Genomic DNA, 12077 nt, shown 5'->3' with positions numbered 1-12077 from the left:
ATAAGATGGAAATCGATTAATAAGAGCTTATAATATTGTACTAATACAACAGAAATTAATTAGCATACTCGTACCACTAGGGAGGGAGATATGATTCCAATTAATCAAAATGGTTAGTACTTTCTCATCAACAAATATAGACTTACATGGTTAGTAATTATTGTAGTTAGTTAACCAGGACATGTGGGAAAGTCCATGTGACAGTACGGAAGGCAATAACAATCTCAAAATCCTATATAAAAATGGGATCTCTCACTCTCTCCCAACAATATCTTTCTATCATGATTGACGTTTTTTGTTGTTTTATATTTCTCTCACTTATTTGCTTTTTAAGAATATCTTTTGCTTCTTCATATTAATATCTTTATATGAAACATGATGAAGAAAAGAAGCTAAGTTTTAACAATGGAGTTTAAGAATTGGATATAACTTTCATCTCCTCTCTTTTAAAGAAAAATAAGGTATATAATCTCTAATTTAAGTTCTTAATATAAAGATTTTTTTGTTGTGTTTTATGAACTTAAGTTTTTCAAATATCTTGTTTATCTTTGTGATTTGGTATTGCTGATGATCTTAAGTTTTTTAAATATGGGTACTAAATATATTTCAAACCTGCTTAATCTACAAGCAAATCGTTCTTGCTTTTTCTTTGTGCATATATAAGACCATCAGAAAAAGCTACTATTGATCATCTTAGATCTCTTAATTGTTAGTTACCTTAGCTAGCTATTTTTTATTTTCTGAAGACATGCTACCTCGTGATTTTTGCTCTCATTTAAAAAGTTGCATCGTAGTTTGGTATGTAACAAATAGAACTAGACCTTTTAATTTTTGGGTTCTTTTCTCTGGGAAAAAAAAAGATATGTTTATATATTCACAAGTTTACATATCGGACTAGTTTCTTCATAAGTTCTTATACAAAAGAGTGTATACGATTGTCTAACTTTGGATCTTGATCGATTGACAACATGATGTTGATGTTTATTCATCCTCAATCGGTATCGTTTAGAATCTTTATTTAGGTCATATTTCTTCTTTTTTTCTTTTTTTGAGGAGAAAGGTTAACATATTTAGGGCATACTTCATCCTTCACAAAATACTAATTATGTAATGGATTGTCAAAACAGACATACATCAATATCAATGGCAGCTGTTTACATCATTATAGCGATACAACGTACGGATGTACTTGTCCTGGCACGTGACTCCCCAACAACTCCAAAAACCAGTAGAAAAGTGAATGAAGGTACCATTGATATAGGGATAGAGCGTATGGATGTAGTTGTCCTAGCAAGTGACTCCCGAACAACTTCAAAAAAAAACTATAAAATCAAAAGTTCCCGGAGGAGAAACCACTGAAGTTTGCATGATGAAAAGTGAGCGTGATGTACATGGAAGAAAAATTGAAGTTAGGTCGGATAAAGTGCACAAAGTACACCATATAGTTGCAGCTGCCGCAGGATCTCGGGATCTGAATGAAGAAGCAAAACAAAGAATGAGGGGAGATATGACCTTCAAAAATTGTGATGTATCCTCCCTTGATACTAATAAAAAACTAAAAACTATTCTTGGGCAGGTGAATGAGATAAAGCTTGCATAAAAAGCATCAATTGAAGCTTCCTCATCAATTAAGAAAAGGCTTGCAGAAAACTATTCTTTTGGGTTCGTTTAAAATCCATTGGCTAGTCCTATAAAGACATGGTCTATATTTATTGGATATGGGTGATCAATTTTTCAAAATAAAATTGATTTTCCTTTCTTCTCTACTCTTCTATTATAGAGAAAGAAAAAAAATCCATCAAAGATGGTTTACAGTTTCTATTATTATATCTATTGAAATTGTAATCACCAAAAAATTGGTATTATCGCAATTCGATTACCTTCACAGTAATCATTCACATGCATGGTTGAAAAACCTACGTCCAATTAATTGTTATCTTTGTCCATTAGACGAAGATCATGTGATTAATGGTTTCTATTTTTTTTTTACAAGAAACCTATCCGTCAGCTGACTATGCGATATTGAGAACGATTTTTTTTTCTTTTGTCAACACAATTTTGGTAAATCGTAAAATCCATTATTTTCTCAATCCTTTCTTTAGAATTGGGGAAAATATATTGGCATTTTTTTTAAACTTTTTGCCAATATGTTGTGATTTTGAAAATGAAATTGTTTATATGCTTTCATAAATAATAGATCATTGGTTTCTATTTCTCCAAGAAGCCATTCATCACCATAATGTGGATATTCTCTAAAAAAGAAAAAATATCGATATTAAGCCCATCGAAATATTTTTTCTTTCTATAGATCCTAAAAGGATAAAGTATCGTTGTTATGATATTATTGCAAACACCAATTAAAAGAGGAATTGTTGTATTCTTGAGGGATACTGTGCAAAATTATTTTTTTCTTCTTTTCTTGTGGTAAATCTCCAAAATTCGAAATGTTCCACTTGTTGTTGGAATATGGATGAACATAAAAGATCAAAGGGTGCGCACCCGGCTTGTTAGCCTATATCATTAATCCTAATAGTGACTAAATTGATCTTGAATTTAATTTCTTTTGGAAAAGAAGTGTCCAAAATTTCGTTCTGAATCACTATCTTGTTGGCCCTATAGGTTACAAATTTTATCTTTTTGGAGTTTTATTTGCATATTTTATATGTTTTTGGTTGAATCAATAAAAATTATGGTTGAGGTAATTTGTATGTCAGTTAGACTACAATTTTATTTTTTAGGATAATTTTTTATCACTTTTGAAGTTTGTATTTACTGTCCAACCTGGTATTGTAAACATCCATAAATTCTTATGAGTATATTCTCGAATTAATCGGATAATACTTTACGAAGTTTTCTTTCGTATATGTGATGAAAATATTTCCTCCATAATCAGGGGGAGACTATACACCACTAGAAGTCGGTGTTCATTAACTTTAAAAGTTATATTTTTCTCCCATCATAATTGAAAAAGGATGCCATCTCAAATAGGCGTGAAAATATTTCATTTTGCTTTTATTAAGCTTTTCCTCATGAAGAGGATAATCGAGTCACATCTAGCAAGTATGTAGCTTTTTAGTATATGCTACAGATAATGCTCCAATAGAGTATATCAAAACATGATCCACATTCTTCAAGTCAATATCTCTTTATTTGCACGTTAAGGGCACTGGTACCAGTAACAGATTGAATTTTTCAAGTTATACGTACACTTGAAATTCTGTGGGATCGTACTAAGCTAATATTATTGTCGAATATTCGTTTATAGTAGCTACTGATATAAATGATGGTGGTTGTAAACCCCTTTGCAGAGAAATATCGACATATGTGATTGGTTGGCATACATTCCAATTTAGATTGGACTATTTTAGTTACTCGATTGGCGCAATATAAGGATCATATATAGACTTGACACCATAAAAGTGTCAAGACTGAAAGTTACAGGTTGGTATAGTCATATTTCGTATTAAGAGAAATAAATCGTTTTAAGAGCGATTGAGGGTTATATGTTCAAACCCCAGGATTGGTTCAATATTACATTGGTCTCCCTATATAATGCATTTGGCGTGGTAGTCTTGAAGGACTCATATTGCATCCACACAAGAAACAATCTCGGGGAAGATATTCGAATTTGTAGTCCTTGGAGGATTCAAATTATATTCTGGCAGCCACCTGACTTGATTATATCAGGTTTAACAATCATTTATACGTGTTTTTCGAAATTTAGTGCGAAACCAAGAATCCGGATTAATTAGTCGATGATATCAACTTTATATATAGGTCTCTTGAGGAGTCCTTAAAAACACAAAAATCCAAGCTTTAGCAGCATATATTCTATTTTTATTTCCTTAAATCTGCAGTTAGAATTATGCTAGCTTAAACTCTTCTTTGAGATAGACTAGAGTTATTTGTTTGATGCTTGTCTACTGTAAAACTCATATTGTTGGGTTAGCATCCATATTTTTGTCAACAGTTGTACTCTTTTTCCTTCATTCAGGTTTTGTCCCATGTGGTTTTTCTGACAAGGTTTTAATGAGGCAACATCTTGTTGGCATTTAATTTTCTTTCAAAATATTGATATTTGTGCTCTTTTTCCTTCGTCTAAATTTTTTTCCCATTGGGTTTTATTGGCAAGGTTTTAGTGAGGCAATTTAATTCAACATGGTGGTCATCCAAGGGGGAGTTGTATCAAATTTCGGTTACTTGGTGGATTTCCACCTTTAACTAGGTTATTTTGTTAGGCCAACTCAATATAACAAGCCCTTAGTAATTTGAATGTCATTCCGGTCCACATAAGGTATGACCACAAGTTCAGTTTTGTTCACTTATGGTAATTTATCTACATCTTGGCTCTATATTGAAGAAACTACATCAACAACTTCTGCAAATCATCTCGGGAAGCTAGCAATCCATGACACAAGTTCTCAATCTATTGAAGAAGAATGTAACTCGTAAAAGTATTATTGAAGACAAAATTGTTTGTGCAACACAAAAGAAGACTTTATCAACTATCCGACATCTTCATGAAAGCACAAAAGTCTTCTGCATTCAAGATATTCGTTCTTCAAAATTGGAAAGTCTCGACTCAAAGATTTGCATGCCAAGATTGACTGAAGTATTTATCAGGGGGAGCGCCATCACCAAATTAAGGTGCATTCGCTGGACTTTATCGCGTTGTACTCTTTTTCCTTCGTCAAGGTTTTGTCCCACTGGGTTTTCCTTGCAAGGTTTTAACGAGGCAACATTTGCGTGTCCAACACTCTGTTTCAATTCTTTAAGTGCTTATGCAATTTCAGGTTTTTCTCTTTTGATTTTTCCTGATATGTTTGTAATAACCTAGCCACAATGGTCATCAGGGGGAGTGTTATAAACCATTGTTTATTTACTAAGATGCCCCCGTGGCTAAGATTAGGGTTTCTTGTATCTATATAAATAGAAGCCTAATCTCTTGTATTACATACACATTAATAGAAATTTCTCCCTACTTCTTCTCCCTATTTTCTGTCTCCTTATCTATTACAAGATAGTCAACATTTATATAAAAAAAAAAGTGAAAAGAAACAGTATTAAAAGAGAATGAAACAGCAGTGTATTTACGGTTAATATTTCGAGAATATATTCGTGTTACAAAGCTCTAAATACCCGTAGAAAAATGAGCACATTCTGAAACCTGACCAAATTGGGGTTTATCCAGATTAATTGAGGCTTAATGAGACAAAACACGAGTCATTTTGAAGTAAAACAAAACACCCCTTAACCATTTATTTTCTAAATGGCTAAATTGCACATGTAATGATTAACACTAATTTAATTGATATGATTAGATTAGTTAGTTGATTTATATGATTGGATTTGGAAATTATTGAGAGTGAGAATTAGAGGGAATGATTGGATTTGGAAATAATTGAGAGTGAGAAATATAGTGAAGTGGTAGAAGAAGTTTTTATTTTGGGGGGGAGGGGTGGGGGGTAAGTTAGGAGATTTTTGTGAGATGAATGAGATGAGTGATTCTAATCCTGATTCTGAAGTGGGGTAGTCTTCTAATTTTCCTCCTACAGATGAATACTTGTATGATGATCTACCGAATCATGATCAAATGGATTATATGCATGATCCTCATTTTTATTTTCCTCAAACTCAAGATGGATATGAAAGTGATGAATGTCTTGAGCCAAACGTAGAATCTAATGACCCAGAAGAAGAAAAGAGAGCTGCAAATAATCAGGTACACAACTTACATGGTGAAGATTGTGATTATTCCATGCAAATGATGGATTTTTGTTTTTTTTTTTCACCTTTTGTTGCCCAGTATCGTCACGGTCGACGATGGTCTAACCATGCCGACTACTATAGCCGGTTTGGTTTTGATTACCAAATGCTACGACTTTTCACGAGCAGTATTTTAGTCGTCACTATTTTGTAAATACAAACAGACCGACTATTTTCCCTTGTTGAAGTCGTCATCATCGAAAATATGAACCCTGCCGACTAAATGTCTTTTGCAGCACAGAGAACGAGGTTGTGAAATATGTTTTAGCTGTCATTGTTTTGGATATTTCGACCTTACCGACCGTTGTTTGGTCGTCATTATTGTATTCTTCGACCCTTCCGGTTGTTCTTTGGTCGTTCTTGTTTTATATATGTACCTTTCCGACTATGGTATTATATATCAACTAACTTGGGATATTTTGTAGATTGTATTGGTATCGATGACGGATCAGCCTAAAGCTGACAGTGTTGGGGGTCCTGATATTTTCGCACATTATGCTAATGATTTGGAATGGTTGGAAAAATACGAAGCAATCAATTAGGTTGTTGAGAAAGCAAAAGAGAAGATGTCTGTTTTAGTGAAAAAACACCCAAAAAAAAAACTTTGCGGTTTGAAATGGTTTGCGAGTGTAGTAGGTTGGACATAAGTCATCAGAGAAAGGGTTATGTGTATGCTAAGAAGACGAATAGGGTGTACAAGACGAAGTCAAAAGAAGTGTGGATGCCCATTCAAGATTATTTTTTGGAGGTAACATGTGGAGAATGAATAGAGTTGTTATTGGTTGGCATAACCATTAAGATCCGGAAAGTCTTGTTGGACACCCCCATGTTGCCAAGTTGAAACCGCACGAGTTCGAACAAGTAAGAACAAGTTTGGGAATTAAACCAAGTAAGCTCCTTAGTAAGTTCAAGAGGGATGACAAGAATAACCTTTCTTCATTGTCTATAATTTATGCGGCCAAATCAACTATCAAAATAATTGAATGGGATGGAAGAAAGGTCATGGAAGAATCACAATGATTGGCCCACAAATACAATTACACAGTGAGACACTATGAGTCATTGGAGGGGATGGTGCATCGTATTTTTCTTGCGCATCCCAATATGATTCAATTGGCCCGGTGGTTTTACCAAGTTTTGTTTATGGATTGTACTTACAAGACGAATAGGGAAAACATGCCTTCGTTTAACATTGTAGGACAAACCTCGGAAAACCAATCATTCACGGTGGCATGGTGATTTATGGATCATGAGAAGGATGAGACCTATATTTGGGCATTGAAAACTTTGAATCTTCTCTACCACGAAGACAAAACTGTCGGGGTTGTAGTGACAATGAGAAAGCAATAATGAACGTCGTAAGGATAGTTTTTCCCAAGGCACAACATTTGTTTTTCAAGTGGCATATACAATGCAATCTTAGAAAGAATTGCAGAAATCATAGTCAAAATTCAAATGCAAAGAAAGGTAGTAAAGGTGAAAAAGAGGAAGATGAACGTCTTAGTAAACTAACTAAAGAGGAGAGAGATGAAGAGAAAAAGAAAGAATAAGAAGAATGGAAATAAGGTGAGATTAAATTTGGGTTATTCATGAAGGCGTGGGATAAATTGGTTTGGTCGATGAGTGTGGGAAGATATGAGAGAAACTTGAAAGATTTAGAGGATGATTGGGGCACTAAATACCCCAAAGTAGTGGCATATTGCAAGAGACAATGGTTGATGCCACACAAAGAGAGGTTTTTATATGCTTTTACTTACGACTACAAACATTTCAAACTTGAGTCCACAAGTATGTAGAGAAAGCTCACGGGAGATTAAAAGGTCTACTTTTCATGAGTCAAAATGGGATTGAGATGGTGCAAAATGCTATCCATGAGTACACTAATAATGATATCAACAAGATTAGAAAGCAATTCGAAGAAAGTAGGAACAAGAAGTTCAAGTGCTACAAGGAGGATGATTGGTTGCTTTTTGGTATACATTGCAACGTCTCACATTGGGCAATACATTTTATGATGAAACATATCAAGTTGTATCAAAAATATGACTACCCCAATACTCCTTGTAATTGTAGGATAATAAAGGCTATCGGACTTCCATGTCGTCATATGCTTGGTAGGTATAAAACTCTGATTCCGATTGAAGATATTGATCCTTATTGGAAGCAACTATCTTTCATCCCGCTCCAAGAGAAGCTGCAGGTGAAGATTTTGGCTACATGGAACTTGGGAGAATAATCCTCTACAAGTACCCCACATTGAATAGGTTGGAAAAAAAAACTATGAAGCACAAGTTGATGCCGATTGTTTATCCTTTTACGGAAGAACTTCAAGAACCCTTGAAACAAGATTCAACGGGTAGACCACCTACCACAAAGACAAGGGCGGAATAAAGGGAACAATTGAAAGAGTATTTGAGTACAACATGCAATCCATTCAGACATGATTATACCGAGGAGGAATACAAAGAGGGGTCTCTAAAAATAAAAGAGGTCATCCGAGGAAAGAAACAACTACACCAACGGTTTCAAACCTGAATCCAAATAGCACTCCACCTCTTGAGAGTAAAACAAGTGTGAAAGTTATTATAAATAAAAGGGGTTGGCCGAGGAAGGAAACATCCACATCAATGGATCAACAAGTGAACCCAAAGATTACACCTCCTCATGAAAGTCAGGAAAGTCAAGGAGATGTTGTAAAGAAAAGATGTCATCCAAGGAAGGTAGTAAAACTGGTATTGGATGAGTATCTCGTACAATTCCCAAAGTACGAGATCGACTCTCGGACTCTTAGTAGTGGGATCGAAAGAAAAGGATTTTTGTTATAGGGAAAGCCGAAATAATTAAGGGGAAAGCTGACTTGCAGTCAAGCAAAGTTAAAATATTGTGCAAATAGATAACTACTTGAAATCATTCGCATCTCACAATTTCATCTGAAATGCATTCCACAATAATGTTTTCATCTTCTACAAAACCTAAAATTAATTTCCGTTTAATTTTTTTCCCTCTTGATTAATTGATAAGGTCCTAATAAATTATTTGTTGTAAAGAAGTTCGTGAAGATTTTCAAGAAACACGATATTTTTTCACCTTTAATTACGAAACTTCAATAAGTTAGTGATCGATGTTGATACCTTCCTGAAGGAGGGATAAGCTTGTATTTAGGTGCTTCAGAAATAAGCTTATCATACCTTGCTTGATCAAACAAGGTGCTTCATAAATAAGCTTATTGTAACTTGCTTGATCAAACAAAACCATGTTGTCACGATCTCCTTTTCTTTCCTTGATTTGGCAGGTTTGGTCCGATTGGAAGATGGTAATTGAGCATTCACCTTTCGGTGCCATTTCCAATTGATTTCTCTCAGGTTTGCTCTGGACCTCCAACGAGATGTAAAAAGAGTGTTTTCTTCTTATTTGATGTGATCCCTCTGAATACCTATTATTGGTGATTCGAAGCATCATGCCAAACAATCAACAATATAATGCCATAATCTTAACTAGAGAAGAATTCTCATTAATAAAATCCAATAAGTTGGAATAGATAATCAGTGATTGCAAAAATGTTTTTGATGTTAGAAGAAGAAGTATCAAAAGAAGCATTGGAGTAAGTCTTACGCGGAATCACAGACAGGAAGGCTAATGTATATATTAACATCTTTATTTACCCCCAAGTCATTTTATTTTGACTAAAAGTCACCTTTCCCCATAAACAAATTAGCTTTACCGTTATCAAAAATCAAGAAAAAATATTTTTGTTATCATGGGAGAGATGGCAGAAAATAATGGCAATTTTCGATAAGTAGGTCATTTTTTTCCGACCTTCTTTTATAACCCTAGAAATTGTTGGCAAAAATTTAGAGTTGTTTTATTAGGTTATTTTCAACGACCCAGCGCCTAAATCTTCTTTCATATGCATCTGATGGCTAAGTCCTCTAGAATCTGTTTACCTGAGACGGGCCACAAACAACTAGCTAACAATTTTCATGGCTATTTCGTTAGGAAAAAATAGTGCTGGGTTTGAGGGTGTAAAAGAAAAATAGGAAACTATCTATTAGTCATCATGTTTTTAGATAAAAAACTATAGCATGACAATGTTTGGAAAAGTCAATTATGTAGGTGCGTAGCATGGGTACAAATCTAGTCAATTATAATTATTAATACTAGAACGTGTTTGTGAATGAAAACGAAACCTTTTATCAAATATTCTCATATTTCTGCTTTACTTGTTTGCTTTGAGCTTAGTTTTGGTTTATATAAAAACAGAAAAATCACTCCTTGGTTTACATAAGATATCGAATACAAGTAACAACTTATATCTCTTCGTGGGAATGATCATTTCTTACTCTTGCTTTATAATATATTTTGAGTAGTGTGAAAGTATAATTAATTTTGACGTACAAACAATTAATATTAGCTAGCATACTTTCATATAGTTTTTTTTTTCAATTCCAGTTTATTAATATAATAACTAGAAGTAATGTGAAGGATACCAAAAATAATACAAAAGTACCTGCAAAAACCATTATGAGAATATCCATATCTGGTTTTAAGGGAATTTTCACTCTTGTTAAGGAAATTAAGGGTGAAAAGCTGGAGTTAACTGATACACAATTGAGAATCATAAATGAGGCATCAGACATGAATTTGTTCTTAATGTTATGGTACACTGAGTATACCGATGAAATCAAGTTAATCATCATGATTTCATTTGAACAGCAAACAAAAAATACAAAAAGCACAAACAAAAACCGATGGTTGATTTCCATCGGTTGACTGCTTAAACCCTATTTCATGGTTGATTTGTCTGTTGGAAAAACAACAAATCATGAAATTGATCATCATCATTTTAGTTGAAAAAAGAAAAAACATAAACAAAATAAAAAACAAAAAGATGATTATAGAGAATACCTTGAGATTTCAGAAGCAAACCTAAAATAAAAGTTATAGAGCACCAGCTGAAGCAAAAAGAGAAAATCGGTTATAAGCTATAAAAAAAAGGAAAGGAAAAACGAACAGATTTGATTTTCATCTCTAATATGATCGTTGTGAAAGGGTAATCCTGGGATTTAAAAAAATACATTAAAAGAACTCGCACGTGCGATGGACCGGTGAGTAAAACTTATGCTCCCAAAAGATAATTGGGGAATTTGGAAATATAGGTTTTTTTTTTCTTTGCGTTTTCGAATATAAACCCATTTTTTTTGAATTTTTCGTATGTAGGCCTGTTTTGACTTGGTCTCAGTGTTGTTTTTTTTTACCATCCAGTTAAGTGCAACGTGGCAGTTATCTCACCTATTAAAAAGTCTTATTTATACCTGAACCACATCTCCTTTATGCAAGGTCGATTTCCCACCAGCTAAAAACCCTGAACCCTAAAACTTGGGAATGATGAACCCTAGATTGAAAATCCTGAACCTTAAACCCCGAATTTGCGAATGATGAATCTTTTTGGGGAATAATGTAGCGAATCTGAAAATGGTGAAACGATCATAAATCGAGATCAACGAACTTTAAAAATGATGAAGAAGGTCAAGGTGACAATGAGTAAAGAATAAATAAGTAAAATATAATGGGACTTAACCAAAATGGATGGAAAAGCGGAAACAGACCTATATTTGAAAAGTTGAAAAAAAATCGAGCAGATACATATAAACTGGGTTTCGAATTGGTCCATATTTCTCATTTACTGGAGATGATTTTGGACTAGCGAGTAGCGAATAATACGAGTTGGATGGAATATATGCTTACTACGTGTTGATAGAGGAGAGAGATGAAGTCGTACAACTTTCACCCACCCTAAAGAAAATTTCTCTCAAAACCTCAAAACCTCTTTTGACTAGTCAAATACCACTATTTCTTTATCTAAAACCACCTTATTTTTCTCTAAAACTACCATTTTCTTCCCTGAATTGCTTTAATCTTACTGACTTCTCTTCTAGTTTCTCTCTTTTCTCTTGGTGAATAGCTCAGATCCCCTAATCTCTGTAATAGATCGTCTTAAATCCTTTTGTTTTCTACCTTTTCTTTCATTTTCTAAGATCTCTAATAGGACTCTGGATCTGTTTTATAAATGGTTGTTTTGTGATTCTGAATACTAATTTGTGATTTCGTTCCTCATTTCTTTTACAAGTTTTGGTTCCAGTTGTTTTCCTTTCGAAGCCTCCTCAAGTTTGTTGTTCTTTTGCTTTGGTGATGATGAAGCTTGAAATTATGTCTCACAAGTCTGATGATACTCTTTCAAAAGATGTGAATCCCATCCCCTCGGCGGACGAGAACCTCCTCTGTCAATTGTTGAATCAACTGGAGTTAAATCT

The sequence above is a fragment of the Papaver somniferum genome, chromosome 1 (assembly GCF_003573695.1).
Source record: "Papaver somniferum cultivar HN1 chromosome 1, ASM357369v1, whole genome shotgun sequence".
NCBI lineage: Eukaryota > Viridiplantae > Streptophyta > Magnoliopsida > Ranunculales > Papaveraceae > Papaver > Papaver somniferum.
Note: the sequence above shows the minus strand (reverse complement) of the source record.